The sequence below is a fragment of the Boleophthalmus pectinirostris genome, unplaced genomic scaffold, assembly GCF_026225935.1.
Source record: "Boleophthalmus pectinirostris isolate CB_2022bp ecotype Guang Dong unplaced genomic scaffold, ASM2622593v1 HiC_scaffold_20, whole genome shotgun sequence".
Classification (NCBI taxonomy): Eukaryota; Metazoa; Chordata; class Actinopteri; order Gobiiformes; family Gobiidae; genus Boleophthalmus; species Boleophthalmus pectinirostris.
In genome coordinates, this window is record NW_026571153.1 from 32,258,676 (window position 1) to 32,275,010 (window position 16,335).

At 39.8% G+C, this 16,335-nt stretch overlaps 2 long non-coding RNA genes across 4 annotated transcripts; both read right to left on the bottom strand.

Moving 5' to 3' along the window:
* Positions 1-4,471: 4,471 nt before the first annotated feature.
* LOC129409843 (uncharacterized) lies at positions 4,472-11,650 on the bottom strand. 3 transcript variants are annotated; one of them, XR_008632611.1, is made up of 8 exons: positions 11,324-11,650; positions 10,395-10,733; positions 10,142-10,257; positions 9,987-10,072; positions 8,876-9,031; positions 8,693-8,795; positions 8,580-8,617; positions 4,472-5,641 (listed from the first exon to the last, which is right to left on the bottom strand). It is a non-coding gene; the product is annotated as an uncharacterized LOC129409843 (long non-coding RNA). The 3 variants fall into 3 exon arrangements; XR_008632610.1 differs by having other exon boundaries at positions 9,987-10,257; XR_008632609.1 differs by lacking the exons at positions 9,987-10,072; positions 10,142-10,257 and having other exon boundaries at positions 4,476-5,641; positions 11,324-11,646.
* A 2,368-nt stretch (positions 11,651-14,018) lies between these two features.
* LOC129409844 (uncharacterized) lies at positions 14,019-15,895 on the bottom strand. The gene is made up of 4 exons (XR_008632612.1): positions 15,879-15,895; positions 15,697-15,798; positions 15,592-15,626; positions 14,019-14,092 (listed from the first exon to the last, which is right to left on the bottom strand). It is a non-coding gene; the product is annotated as an uncharacterized LOC129409844 (long non-coding RNA).
* Between the last annotated feature and the right edge of the window lie 440 nt (positions 15,896-16,335).

Here is a 16,335-nt window from a genome sequence, read left to right on the forward strand (position 1 = left end):
AATGTTAGTAGATAAACTTGATTGAATGACTGAGGTGTGAGGTGTAATCTCCATTTTGCTATGATGCAGAAGCATTGAAGACAACTCACTAGAATAAAATGATGCCCTAAGTCTGTTGTTAGTATCAATATAATATCGTAGGACTACGTAATGTTTGTCAAACTAAAACAGGTAGAACAAGGGAGATGACATGCAGGTTGAAATTATATGTCAGATAATCTTAAAAAATAAACGCTGCATTTTGCTTGTAGTTATCTTCAGCGGTTTACTAGCGGTAAACTTACACATCTATGTGAAGTGCTTTCTGCTATGTCAAATGCATCATAGGTGTAGCTGCTGCGTCATTGTTGTAGCAGCTTTACTTCGTTGTCACATGGGAGGGTGACAGAAATACACTGCAATTTGTTAAAAAAAAAAAGACACCGAATCAATCTAAAAAACACTTCGGCGACATATACAAGGCCCACACATCACTCTTAGAAGGTAGAAAGCTGTGAGTATCTGCTGGTCCTGTTCCTCCTGTACTACTGTCACTTCACTCTACTGCACATGTCTCCTGCAGAAAGAGCCTCTGTTCTGTCTGTATCATATCAGTCAATCGCACTATTACTTCTGCACCACTGAACAATTTAACATTTAAACAAACTTATAAAGACGACTGAGAAGACTGAACACAAATGCCCCCAAAAAGAAAATCATATTTTGCAGATTACAAGCTGCAAGTAGCAAAATCTGCAGCCGAAAACGGCAATGGAGCAGCAGAAAGAAGGTTTGGAGTCAGTAAGAAACTTGTGACACCGGGAGGATGTAACATGAAACTTTCCTGAAGTCACTGGATGGATGGACAAAGTCTGGACTTCAGTGACACTGAAACCATCCTGTCGGAGATTCAGAAAGACCCGAATAATTCTAACTGGAACTGATGCTGAGTCTGACGACAGCGACACAGAAGAGGAAGCGGTGCTCTGTTTACCTCCAGAGGTCACAGAGTTGTTCAGAAGTGACACCGAGGATGAAGAATTGAATGGATTTAGTGATTTGGAGTGAGATGGAGAGTTTGGTATATGGACAGAAAGTGAGAGAGACAGACAGACAGACAGAGGGTGAGAGAGACAGACAGAGAGTGAGAGAGACAGACAGACAGACAGACAGAGACAGACAGACAGAGACAGACAGACAGAGAGTGAGAGAGACAGACAGACAGACAGAAAGTGAGAGAGACAGACAGACAGACAGACAGAGAGTGAGAGAGACAGGCAGTGAGACAGACAGAGAGTGAGACTGTTTACATTCAGCTGATTATTTTCATATCTGTCCATTTTTAGAAAATAACACCTTGGTGTCCTTGGAGGAGCTCTTCATGTTTGCCACAGGGGTGCCACGCGTGCCTCCAGCTGGAATGGATCCAAAGCCACGCCTTGAGTTTCTCGCAAGTTCAACATTCCCAATGGCAAACACATGTGCCAATACTTTAAAGCTTCCTCTACTGGACTGCTACAGTACCTTTAAAACAAACATGGATTTTGGGATAAAGAATTCCCCTGGATTTGGATGTCATTAATTCAATGTTAATGAGCTGTTCTATGGGTGTTAATGAGTTAATGTTGTATCTTAATAGGATGTGTTGTGTTCAACAGTCAGTAAAACAAATGTGAAAAGACAGACAAGTTAACTGAGTGATTGCAGTGTCCACATGTTCAGGCTAGTGTTTAAATATTGTCACAGGAAATTCTACATTTTATCCAGCAAATAGCACTGTTTATTGTTACAGTCATCAGCGCTTCAGAAGCTGAATGTGCTAATTTTACTCAATTTTTTTTTTATGAATATAAAAAAAATAAATAAAAAAAAAACAGGCCAAAATAATTTGTGTGTTTGTTTATTGTATGGACTTGAACATTTGCACAAAACATACAGCTGTAACATGTAATTTTATTGAAATGTACAACTTGTTACAACTTCAGGGTTTAGGGTTTAGGGTTTTTGGGTTAGGGTTGGGGTGGGGGTTATTAGGGATGTCATAAAGCAAAGCGCTGCTTTGAAGTACCAGTAGTAAAAGTGTTCTGTCACTTTAGTGTTTATTTCACTGTGTCACTCAAAGTTTACTTTAAAGCAGCGTCGTGCTTCTCTGATGATGTCATAAAGCAGAGTTCTATCACCATGGAGATCCAGGGCGGCATTAGAACATCACGTTGCTACGGCGACAGCGCACTTCGGTGACATATACAAGGCCCACACACATCACTCTTAGAAGGTAGAAAGCTCTGAAAAGTTGATTTTGCATAACATGGGCCCTTTAAAGAGTATACAAGAAAGAAGAGAGATTCAACCCACGGTGCCCAAAAAGTACCTCTCTGGTGGTTCGGTTGGTGATGAAATTCCACATAGAGCTGAATATCATTGGAATGTTCAGTGGGTACATTCACAGGAAGGTAAAATGTACCAAGTGTAAAGTAAAATGAATCGATACTGACAAACACTAGTATGAAATAAAAAGACAAGGACAGAAGCACATATAGAGTAGTTTTTATCAGTTTATCGGCCAAACATGTCAGCATGTTTTGCCCATGATGCCATTCTTGTTTTTGTCAGTCTTTTTATAATTTCTTGAATGTTACTTTGCCTGTGGCTGTTGAGCGGGCAATGAGACCAGGTTGTAGATGTCGTTTTCCTTATAGCAGGAAGGAGCAGGAGTGACTTCCACAGAACCAGGGATCTCCTCATACAGTTGGTTGATCTGGGGTAAAAAAAAAAAATAATAATAATTGACAGAGCATGACATTTTAGACTAAATGTAGGCTATTTTAAAATGTATATGACGGGTTTTCATTGAAATTTAGACATGTTTTGGTTCCTGTTAATGAGGGGGGTCTATTTTACTTCTGTGGGGAAGCCTATAGGCGCATCAAGAATCTCAGCCTTCCTGTCATTGCACAACTTCATACTGGGAAGGATTCTCCGAAATAGTAAGCATGAAACCGCCATGTTTGTTTTCCCAGTGGGATGTGTCTATTGACAAAGTCAGTCTTTTCTAGTCTTTTGAACCATATCACTTTTGTTTCTGGTTCTGATATTGTCATATTTTAATTTTGGGATTGGGACATCGTAATTGTGTGGTTGTTGGATCCTAACAACGGAAAATGGCTTGAGAAATTTGTTTGCGAACTTCATAAATGCAAAAGGGAATCAGATGTGTGTGACTGCAAACCTCTGTTCAAACAATTTTCCTTCCCAATGGAACTGAAAAATAGTGAAAGGTGAAGGTGATGGGCAGGACTGATCCACAGGAAAGACGAAAAAGGAAACTTTGACTTCCTAAATCATCCTGAGTTTGTATGTGGAGCACCATCAAAGTGGGATCCCGATCCCTCACTCAACTTGGTTACGTATTTAAAAAGTCAACGCCAAAGCGAAAGGCACCAACTGTTCACCAAGAAACACCTTCCACTGCAAAGAGACCAAGACGTGATGTTGCTGTAAAACCACAAGAACAAGAAAGTACTCGCTTGTCCTGTTTGTCTTGTGTAACAAACAGGATCCTGCTTTGATGGCGCTCCACATACAAAATGTTCTCTGTAAACTCGGGATGATTCAGGCAGTCAAAGGTTTATTTTTTCGTCTTTCCTGTGGATCAATCCTGCCCATGGCCTTCACCTTTCACTATTTTTCAATTCTGTTGGGAAGGGAAACAGTTTGAACAGAGGTTTGCAGTCACACACATCTGATTTCCCTTTTGCATTTTTGGAGTTCGCAAACGCATTTTTCGAGCCGTTTTCCACTGTTAGGATCCAACAACCACACAATTACAATGTCCGAATCCCAAAACTAAAATATGACGATATCAGAACCAGAAACAAAAGTGATATGGTTCAAAAGACTAGAAAAGACTGACTTTGTCAATAGACACATCCCACTGGGAAAACAAACATGGAGGTTTGATGCTCACTTTTTTGGATCCTTCCCAGTATGCATTGCGCAATGACCGGAAGTCTGAGATTCTTGATGTGTCTATTAACTACACATCACGTGTAAAGAGAGAGAGATACTTTACTAATTCTGACGGAAACAAAAATTTTGCTGTAGCAACATTTCCACTGCGCATCTCTGTGGCCTTTGTGTCTGTGTGCCTTTGTCTCAGGTCAGTTTAACAGGACGACTGGTCAGGGAGGGGCAGCAAAAATCTGTGTCAGGGCAGTTTGAAGAGAGGAAGAGCCAAAAGTGTCCCTCGTCATCCCCCAGACAAATCTCACCGTGATCATGTTTTTGTATGTTTATGGAGATGTAGACTTACAGTGAACTGTAAGAAAGGTTCGAATAGGGCCTGGGAGAGATCTCTACATTACTGAAACATGCATAGATGACATAAAAATGCTTCAGGCATGTTTTTGATGAAGGAACATTTTAACAAGGTAAAAAAAAAAAAAAAAAGATTTTGCATAATACCTGTTTTTTAACATTATGGTTGCGAGGTAACAGCTATGAAATAAATACCATATTTTTCGGACTGTACAGTAAGCTCACTCTTTTCATGGTTTGGGTGGTCCTGCAATTTATACTCCGGTGCGACTTATAAATGAATATTTTCATACTGACAGTTGCAAGAGGTTCTAGTCTTGTGTGTGAGTATCTGCTGCTCCTGTTCCTCCTGTACCACTGTCACTTCACTCTACTGCACATGTCTCCTGCAGAAAGAGCCTCTGTTCTGTCTGTATCATGTCAGTCGATCACACCATTACTTCTGCACCACTGAACAATTTAACATTTAAACAAAAAGACGACTGAGAAAACTGAACACAAATGCCCCCAAAAAGAAAATCATATTTTGCAGATTACAAACTGCAAGTAGCAAAATCTGCAGCCAAAAATGGCAATTGAGCAGCAGAAAGAAAGTTTGGAGTCAGTAAGAAACTTGTGACACCGGGAGGATGTAACATGAAACTTTCCTCAAGTCACTGGATGGATGGACAATGTCTGAACTTCAGTGACACTGAAACCATCCTGTCGGGATTCAGAAAGACCCGAATAATTCTAACTGGAACTGATGCTGAGTCTGACGACAGCGACACAGAAGAGGAAGCGACGCTCTGTTTACCTCCAGAGGTCACAGAGTTGTTCAGAAGTGACACCGAGGATGAAGAATTAAATGGATTTAGTGATTTGGAGTGAGATGGAGAGTTTGGTAAACTTGTTCTGTTCTGTTGTTTATGTTATAGTTTATGTGAAGAACTGTTCATATGTGACGTTAACAGTCTGTTGTTCTCTGTTCTGTTGTTATTACTACAACTTGGCTTTCAAGATGAAATATCGGTTCCTGGTCTCTGATTTCATTAAATAAATTTCCCCAAAAAAGTGCAACTTATATGTTTTTTTTTTTTCTTCTTCTTCATTACGCATTTTTTAGCTGGTGTGACTTACATTCCAGAGCAATTTATAGTCTGAAAAAATACAGTAAGTAGTCTGATCTGTGAAATACACTTTAGTGTTGTGGGTAACACTTCAGTTTCTTACCCTGTTCTTGTGCACTGGAGGCCAAGATATAGACCGTCTGTGTGGTTTTCTGGTGGGAGGAAGAAAAAGAAGTACAGTTTTCCACAGGACCTGGTGTGATCTGAGCTGGGATCTCCTCATACAGTCTGCTCATCTGTAAAACATTCATTTTTGGTTTAACACATTGTGAACAAGCTACAATCTTGTCTAGTAAAATGTTAGTTATTAAAACTGAAAGAAGTTTTTGTCCTTGTTCCATAGTTTTAATCTCTGACACCTCTGGGACATTATGTTATAATTTGAACATTTTAAATCACAATATTAATCAAACATGTTGAAATGAAAGAGACAAGTCTGCTGACTTCCACGGTTGAAAACTCCAGTGTCCCATAGACCTTTTTCACAGCAGTCGGAAGTATCACATTAGCACATAGCCAAACTTCAAACTTCAAACTCAATGGTTTTCTAAGGCACAATATCTGTGGAAATGTCTTGTGTATTCTCTGCCAGCTTAATAAATCTGTCTGCCAATTTTATTTTATTTTTTAGCAATTCTGGGTCCAATTTAGGGTTCAAAACTCTGGGGCCTGGGACAACAGACTCCTTTGACCCCCTGTCTAACATTATGGAAATGAATAACTTAAGAAACTTGTGAATTCAGTGTTTGCACAAGAGAGACGCTGTTACATGAGCTCTGTAATAAACACCACCGACTGTACGATCTGTGACATCCTGATATAATAAAGCCATAAACACAACAGAATAGACTAAATAATCAAATGTTATTAAGAATTGCCCCTTGAGATGCATCATCTCTTTTTTGAGGGGCTCCTGTAACAACAATGAATGACTATGGACAAAAGTCATATACAAAACTTATTCCATCCAATCACATACAAGACAAATTCCATCCAATCACAAGACATGCTGCTCTTCATCCTTCTGTCCCACACCCCCAAGATCCCCACCATGAAACATAACATGTGCACAGGTCTTCCCTCATGCAGTCTACAAATCAAGCGTGTAGAACTATGATGGCCCTAATGCTTTTATTTTCCAATTCAGTCCAATTCAACTTTATTTGTATAGCACATTTAATAAACAAGAAGGCTTCCAAAGTGCAATGTAAAACATTCAACTTTAAGAAGTCAGCAGAATTATGTTCCAGGCAAAAGGAACTAATAGAAACAACACATAAAAGAATAGGTAAAAGAAGTACTAATAAAAATAAGTAGATAAAAACAGTAAATATATAAACAAAAAAAATAAAATAACAGAAAAGAATAATAATGATGCATCAATTTTATATAGTGCTTTTGTGGACACTCTAAGACGCTTTACAGAGCATTATTCATTCATTCCACACTCGGTGGTGGTAAACTACTATTGTCACAGCTGCCCTGGGGCTGCACCATTGACCCTACAACCACCACCATCCTCACACACACACACGCACGACACCACACACACACACACACGCACACACACACACGCACACACACACACACACACACACACACACACACGCACACACACACACACACGCACACACACACACACACACACGCACACACACACACGCACACACACACACGCACACACACGCGCACACACACGCGCACACACGCACACACACACACACACGCACGCACACACACACACACACCACTTTCATACTAGGCAATGTGGGTGAATTGACTGGCACCCCCCTGAGGCACCTAAAAAAAAAAAAAAAAAGAAAAAACCACAACAGAGGATAACAGAGCTCACACGGTGTTAGGAGCCACCACTTTTATATAAACTCATTTTTATATAAACTTGGGTTTATCCAGATATGTTGTATTTAATTGTAAAATGTCTGAAAAAATGAGACTTTTAAAGCATTACAAGCTCTTTATGCCAAAATCGGCTGTGTTCAGAAACTTTCACTGAAATGACATATGTGGGATCTCATAGCTCCTTATGCTCCTGAAGCTGTGGAGTTTCCTTTGCTAAAGGAGCTGTGAAAGGAAGCATGCAGGCTCCTTTTCCTAACGCCTTCCTCACTCAGCGCACTATTCCAAGCTATTTGATGAATTCAGAACAGGACTTTCTCTGATCTGAATCCTACGTAAACCCAGGACCTACTAGAGGTAAGATCTTAAGACCGAGCCCAAGCCCGACCCGACCCGAATTTCGGGTCGGGTCGGGTCTAAAATGTCAATCATTACTTCGGGTCGGGTCGGGCTCGGGCTTCAAATAAATATATGTTTATAAAATGTATGCTAAAACGATGTGTGGATACTAAACTAAGGAATACTTGTTATAAAATAAATAATATGGATAAAACAGAGAAGTAATGTAATGTAATTGCTATTTAACTACTAAACAGGATCCGCAGAGCCAGAGCTCTGCGCACGTGAACGCCCCCTCTTCATTTAATCATCTTCCCCTCCGCAAGTCTGCATCTATTTTGACCTGGTATCCCCAATATGGAGGAGCAAGAAGTTAAACTAAAGGCAGGAGAACTGAAAAGACAAACACGCACCGGTAAGAGTGAGGTGTGGAAAAGCTTCAAATTGATTGTTGAAAATGCTACAGAAACTTGCGTTGGCTTCGCTGAATGTCGTCAATGTGGCGCTTTGCTTTCATACGAGAGCAAAAAGACTGGCACCTCGACGCTGAGCACTGCTCCTCCTCCCGAGTCCTCACAAATAAAATATGACATTTCGGGTTTGCTTCGGGCTCGGGCCTGCAAATCAAGTTAATTGGTCGGGCTCGGGCCGGGTCGGGTCTTAATACCCGCGGGCCGGGTCGGGTCGGGCTGGATTTTTTAGGCCCGATCTCACCTCTAGGACCTACAGCCAATCATGAATCAGTGCTAGTGCAGCCTCTGCTGCTACAGGAAGTAACTGAAACATGTAAAGACGGTAAACAAACTCCTGTCTGACTAAAAGAATCACTAATTCTTGTATGTGTCCTGTCTGCAGGTTAAGACAACGGCACCAGGTTCAGTTGGGATTGTTAAGTACTTTTTAAAAACTGTGTTAGCGCAGAATACATACAGTTCCTTCAAGGAGTATTTCATTTCTATTTTATTTGTATTCCCTCACCTCTGGAATTTCACAGTCATCAGCAGCAGTTGGATCTTCTGTAAAAAAGTATTAAATGAACCAGACGGATAAAAAAAAAAAAAGTGCATTGTTTCCACTGGAGTGTGGCTCACCTGTTGGTCTATTGGTTTTCTTTTTCCAGCACCAAATCAAAAATACTCCCTGATACAATAATCAGAATGGTGGTTACACTCACAGCAACATACTGCAGCACAACTGAAAGAGACGTGTTCAGAAGTGTCAGTGAAACTCAAATCATGCAGATGTAATTCTGAACATCATTTTTCAGAAGCTACCAGACAGTGTGGATGAGTTGTGCTCCTCCTGAGGTTGCTGTGAGCTCGTCACTTCAGATGCTTCTTGTGTCCTTTGTGTCGTCTGTGCTGGTGTCACATTATGGAGGGATGTGGTGGGAGCAGCTCCGAGGGTCAAACCTGGTGTTGGGGTTTCCACTGCAAAGAAAGATTAAAGGATTAAAGATTCAAGAATATCTATATCACATTACTGGCTGATGCAATAATCGATCTATACAATAACAGGGACAAAAAGACAGATTTGATTCATGATTTTCCTTGTGAGTGAGTGTGAACAGGTCAGCAGTATTTGGCTGCTGGAGTAGGATGGTACAGGTACATATATGGTGATGGCATCTGAACCAATCTGTGACGGCTGTGACATTTAAAAGCTCGGCCAGAGTGAGTGTGTCTGCAATCTTTGACTCATTACCATGTAGCCAAGAGGGCTGTGGGCTAAAAGGGAAAAACTCTCCACAAATATCTGCATTCTCCTGCATTCAAAACACCATAGCTCCATTTCCATTTTCCTTTATACCCCATACTCACCCTCTGCTCTGGACTTCTGTGTTTTCCTCACACAAAATGTGACACATGTAAGATTCTGCATCTATTTAAACAAATTATGAAGGGCAATATTGACTTTGAAAAGTTCTGAAAGTGAAAGTGCTTTAAAAAAAAAAAAAAAAAAAGGTTTACTATTTAACTTTTCTGGTGCAGGGTCACATACTTGATTGTTTTGCCAGGAATGTTTCATGGTATGGCATTAAACTTAATCTACTTTTCATTAATGCCAAAAACTACTTGGTTTGGTGGAGTTATCTGCTGGTCTCCATGGAGATAAGTTTTATACAGTTTTGTGAAACATAGCAGAAAAACGTTAAGACAAAGGTCTTAATGTGGTCTTGTTGTGAAGATAAATTAATAAATAAAAAAGGATTTTGGACCGTCCACTTAAAAACGGACACTACCAGGCAAAAGTCTGGACACTTCTCATTCATGTTTCTGCTTTATTTCCATCACTGAAGGCATCAAAACTATGAATGAACATTTATAGATTGTAGGAACAAAAATAAACTCTAACTAAATCGAAACTTGTTTTGAAAACAGACACCCTTTGCTTTTATCACAGCTTTTGACAATTGGTGTTCCTTGACCCTGACCCTGGTTCACCTGTGAAGTAAAAAACATTTCAAGTAACTTTATTTCTCTGTTACTGGGAAAAGGCCAAGAGTTTGCAGCTCTGTCAACAAAGCAAAGGGTGGTTACTTTGAGGAATTTGAATATAAAATATACAAATATTTAGTTGAGTTATTTCACTTTTGTTTCTTTGTTTGATAATTCCATACATTTTGCATCATACATTTGAAGTCTTCTGTATGAATCTATAATGTAGAAAGTGATAAACATGAAGAAAAAGACAATGAAGGAGACGGTGTGTCCAGTTTCTACTGGTCGTGTCCAAAGTGCAGAGTTTAAAATGAACAATCGTCTGGTGATGTCAAATGTGGAAATAACTTACCACTGATGACTTTTAATATAAATGTTGAAATCTCTCCATGTTCCAGACCACATGTGTATGACCCAGCATCAGATCTTCTCACGTTTGTGATGATCACATTTAATTGTAGTAATTGCGTGTGAGATCCTTTGATAACTTCAATGCCGTATCTTCCATTCTGCAGTCGGTTGTTTGCAGTCTCAACCAAAGTGTCTTCTTTCCCTTTACAGTCATTTTGACAGAAGATTTTTTTGTTTCCATTGAAATAAAGTAAACATTGGGCTGTAAAATTGTGTCCTTCTGTTGCTTCAATCACTTTAGTCTCTGTTTTGCTGAATAATAGTCTTCCATGGCACAACACTGTTGAACACAAGAATGAAAAGTCATTTTGTACAGAAATACATAAAAATACTGGAATAGAGACAATGAGATGGACAATGGAACATGATGCAAACTCAACAGACACATTAGAATTACACTGGCAGTTAAAAGTTTGGACACACCATCTTTCTACATTTTATATAGACATCAAATATACAATGCAAGATGTGTGAATTATGAATCAAAGAAGAAAAAGGTAAATCACTCAATATATATATATTTTAATATATATATTTTACATTTATTTTTTGTTTACTTCATTCCATATGTTTTCATTCATAGTTTTGGAGAGAAAATCTACAATGCAAATATTCATAGCAATAAAAACGAAACATAAACTTCATAAATGCATAAATATGTCCAAGTGTGTTTCTGTATTTTTCATTCTTGAATTTGTTCCTTTTCTGAATATTATGTAAGTGACATTGTTTAGATCATTCTGAACATTCTACATGAATATGCACGATTGCAATGGAACATATAAGAAGGACACATTTATATTTGAACATTCTGATAACATTCTGATGTATTCTGGTGCATTATAAAGAGTCCAAAAGCCAAGTACTCACCAACAAACAGCATCAATAGTGAACACATGTTCATGTTCAACTGATGTCCTTGACACTTTTGGGTTCTGACTGACTGCGAACACTTTTCAGCTGCACAAAGTCACACATATATCATTTCCTTCCTTTCTCAGGTGCCACTTGTCACGCCTCTCTCATATCTCAGGCTGAAAAAAACAAACAAACATTTATTTATTTTTCAAACAGGCACAGTAATAGGAGGAAAATGTTCTCTCATACACATATGTGATTTATTAATATTAAAATGATTTATTCTTACACTAAAAGTCCAACCTCTCCTCCTCTCCTGACCGTGTGCGTGTGTGTGTGTGTGTGTGTGTGTGTGTGTGTGTGTGTGTGTGTGTGTGTGTGTGTGTGTGTGTGTGTGTGTGTGTGTGTGTGTGTGTGTGTGTGTGTGTGTGTGTGTGTGTGTGTGTGTGTGTGTGTGTGTGTGTGTGTGTGTGTGTGTGTGTGTGTGTGTGTGTGTGTGTGTGTGTGTGTGTGTGTGTGTGTGTGTGTGTGTGTGTGTGTGTGTGTGTGTGTGTGTGTGTGTGTGTGTGTGTGTGCTGTGTGTGTGTGTGTGTGTGTGTGTGTGTGTGTGTGTGTGTGTGTGTGTGTGTGTGTGTGTGTGTGTGTGTGTGTGTGTGTGTATATGTGTGTGTGAGTGTGTGTGTGAGGAGCCGCTCCAGAGAGAGAGAGGAGCCGCTCCAGAGAGAGAGAGGAGCCGCTCCAGAGAGAGAGAGAGAGAGAGAGAGAGGAGCCGCTCCAGAGAGAGAGAGGAGCCGCTCCAGAGAGAGAGAGGAGCCGCTCCAGAGAGAGAGAGGAGCCGCTCTTAGACTTCCTGTTTGAAGCACTGTTGGAGCAGGCTACACACTTTAGATTTTCTGTGTTGTTGCTCACTNCAATTCCCACATAAACACCTAAAGAAAAGCGACAGCATAAAACTCATTGTTCTACACTGCAGTGAACACGATATAATAAGTTTATCTACTAGTGCGATTAATACTTTACCAATCAGTAATGTTCAGCTGATGTGGACGTGGTGCTTGAGCTTCGTGCTCCTCAAAGTCCTCTTCCAATTCCGGGTCCAACACATGCGGCTGAACGCGCTGTATCTCCGTGATGAATAAAAGTTTATTTCTACCGCTATCAGGGTGCACGCCTGTCTCCCCCTCCCTCCCTGAGATGGGCGGAGGAAGGGCGGCTCACTCGCCTATGTCACATTTGGAGGGCGGAGCCTGTGCTTTCTCAGGACGGGCGAGGGGAGGAGCAATAGTCGGCCTTTCATAGTTCCTGGTCTGTGACTGTCTCCAAGAAATCAGTAAGATTTCATAACATAATGGTGTAATGGATGTTCCAAAACCCAAATTGTGCTTGTTTATGGGCAGAAGATACAATGTGAAAAGAGTTATTTTACATGAGAGGGAACTTTAACTTTAAAAACAACACTAATGTACAAAAGATATACAGTGTTTGTTTATATAAATGCTAAACTATGTGGAAAAGATAATGAGACATGACTTTTGCTGGACCTCTAATTGCACTGGTTTTTATGTTAGAAACCTTAAGTGTCCAGTACCAACATGGGGGACATTCTGTTGGAACGTGCTGCATGGGCTCAGAACAGTGGTGCAGGTTCTGTATGTAGCAGTGCGCGCCTGCTGCCTTCTGCCACCAGGTGGCGCCTGGGCTTATAAAAGGGCACTCCCCGTAGCGTCTCGTTCTCTGACCTCGGCGCACTTCCGGGATAAGGCTCCGCCTTGTCACGCACAGGTAAACAACTGCTGTTCTCTAATTACAATTACAATTTTATAATTTAATGTGTGGTTTTATTGTAGTGCCACCGCTCCTAGAGTTCCGATGGCCCGATCGAAGTTATGGCTTGTGAGTAAAGCTCCTGTGTGTATTTTGCTGTTGATCGCTACTAGCGCCACTGTGAGCCGCTGTCCACGGTTGGGTCGGTGTTGCTGTTCAGATGGCCCGGCTGCTCGGTGTCAAGCCTCGTGGATGTAGAAGCATGTGTTTTGTGGTACGTTGGCTGGTCACTGGTTTAGGTTCATGTATGGGGCTACTACCAAGTGAAGGATAAAATATAATGTTCTTTGCTTTGTTATTATTGTGTTTTATATTGTAAGGACAAAGTCATCGTACAGCTGCTTTTGTGAAGCCCTTAATCGGCAGTTATGTGCACAGTGAACAGTCTACTCTTAAAGTTAAGATAACAAAAGGGAAACAAATGAATAATGGTAACAATAAATAATTTCATGTTTTGTAAGTCACTTGTCTCTGTCTATCAATTAACGAACCTGTGAGCCTTATTTTAGATTAGCAAATTTAGTTTAAATTTCTGGGCTATGCCCATTGGCGTTGTTGGTTTTGTTAAATTATATTACGTTGGGTTTCCCTCCTAAACCCTTTGTGTCGCCACATGTATATTTCTCTGACCATAAGAAAAGTTTGACTAGGTCTCGCTTCAGGCATGTTTTTGATAAGGGAGCAATGTTATAAAATGGTAAGAAAGATGTTGCATTAAACCCCATCTTTTAACATTATGGTTGCTAGGTAAGAGTGATGAAATGAGTAAGTAGTCTAACCTGTGAAATACTCTTTAGTGTTGTGGGTAACACTTCAGTTTCTTACCCGTTCTTGTGCACTGGAGGCCAAGATGTAGACCGTCTGTGTGGTTTTCTGGTGGGAGGAAGAAAAAGAAGTACAGTTTTCCACAGGACCAGGTCTGATCTGAGCTGGGATCTCCTCATACAGTCTGTTTGTCTGTAAAACATTTGATTTTGGTTTAACACGTTGTGAAAAAGCTGCACTCTTGTCTAATAAAAGGTTAATCCTCCTGTGCTTGTTTCTGGTATATAGTTTTAATCTCTGACACTTGTGAACCACTATGTTATAATTTATAAACTTTTTAATATTCATATTCATCAAAACCATTTGACGTAATGAAAGAAACAAATCCACTGATTTCCGCGTTTGAAAACTGTAGAGCCCAATGAGAGCTGACGTCACCGTAAACATCACAACAAAGTACCACACAGCTGTCAACAACTCAGATGGACAGCAACAAATCACACTAGTAAGTAGCAGATTTTTATATTTATTTTTTTTTTTTCATTTGTACCAAAATGACTAGGCAACACTCACAAATCCTACCTATCACAGTTTAAGAAAAAAAAAAATTGAGAATGAAGTAAGTACAGAGCAGAGGACAGAGGCTGTGTACTGGTGGCAGGAGATGAACGGCAATATATGTATGGCATGTAGAAAATAAGTGATTTAAGTTTGCTCAAAAATGCACAAATCACTCCAACTCCACTTCAGGAGAGGGGAAATAACTATAACATTGCTAAATGCTCTGAAAAGTTACTTTTACATAAAAGATCTGCTTTACAACATTCAGTGCCTGCTACTAATAAGCAAACATTTTTGGATCACTGGTTCAGAATATTTCTAGCTCTCTCTTTTTTTTTTTTTTTTTTTTTTTTATTAATGGGCACTATATCACACATTTTAAAAGGAGCTGGATAAGATTTTTAAAATAAATTTCCTAAACATTATGTCCCCAGAAATGAGAAACAATGTTCAAATCAAATAGAGTTTTACTGACAGCAGTTATAATTATAATATAATGCACATTTTTTGGCCAAGTTGTAATATACTGTATGTTTGGTTCTCAAGATGATTATTCAATCAGAAAGCTGAATGAGCCTCACATGGGTCTCTAGTTTAAACCTAAAAGGACTTTCTCTCTGATCTGAATCCTACCTAAACCCAGGACCTACAGTCAGTCATGAATCAGTGCTAGTGCAGCCTCTGCTGCTACACTAGATTCTGTCCATGCACTGAGAACGAAGGAAATTTGTACTGTACATGCTCTTTGGTAAAAGTTCACTCTGTCATCAGTTTTAAACGGGTTTTAAACATGTACTGTTGTAGTGATGAGTCTTGTAAGCTGCTTCAGTGTATAGGACATGTCACTGCACTGACGCATGACACTTCTGAGAAAGACTACAGGAAGTAACTGAAACATGTAAAGACAGTAAACAAACTCCTGTCTGACTAAAAGAATCACAAATTCTTGTATGTGTCCTGTCTGCAGGTTAAGACAACAGCACCAGGTTCAAATGGGATTGTTAGACCCTTTTTAAAAACTGTAATTGCGCAGGCTACATAGAGTTCTTTTAAAGACTATTTCATTTTTATTACAAATAAATAAATAAATAAACTACTGCACATGGTTGGGGGTCAGTGTATTGGCTCACCTCTGGAATTTCACAGTCATCAGCAGCAGTTGGATCTTCTGTAAAAAAGTATTAAATGAAGAAGAAGACAAAAAAGTGCATTGTTTCCATTGGAGTGTGGCTCACCTGTTGGTCTATTGGTTTTCTTTTTCCAGCACCAAATCAAAATACTCCCTGATACAATAATCAGAATGGTGGTTACACTCACAGCAACATACTGCAGCACAACTGAAAGAGACGTGTTCAGAAGTGTCAGTGAAACTCAAATCATGCAGATGTAATTCTGAACATCATTTTTCAGAAGCTACCAGACAGTGTGGATGAGTTGTGCTCCTCCTGAGGTTGCTGTGAGCTCGTCACTTCAGATGCTTCTTGTGTCCTTTGTGTCGTCTGTGCTGGTGTCACATTATGGAGGGATGTGGTGGGAGCAGCTCCGAGGGTCAAACCTGGTGTTGGGGTTTCCACTGCAAAGAAAGATTAAAGGAGACATGTTAAGCATAATCAACTTTTAAAGCAGAAGTAACTTTTCAGTGATAGAGCTCCCCCTGCAGCTTCCCTATGAAAATACATGGTCAGGTGAAATCAATGTAGTCAACTTTATATTTAACAATTATTATATCTGTTTTAAGGCTGTAAAATCCCTCACCACACACTTAAAACACTTTCTCACATAGGACCTTTTTTGCAGCCTTTTTAAAACTTATTGCTGCTGTCGTCCTTTTGTTATTTTTGTCCTTTATGAAATGAATGAACAAAGATTAATTT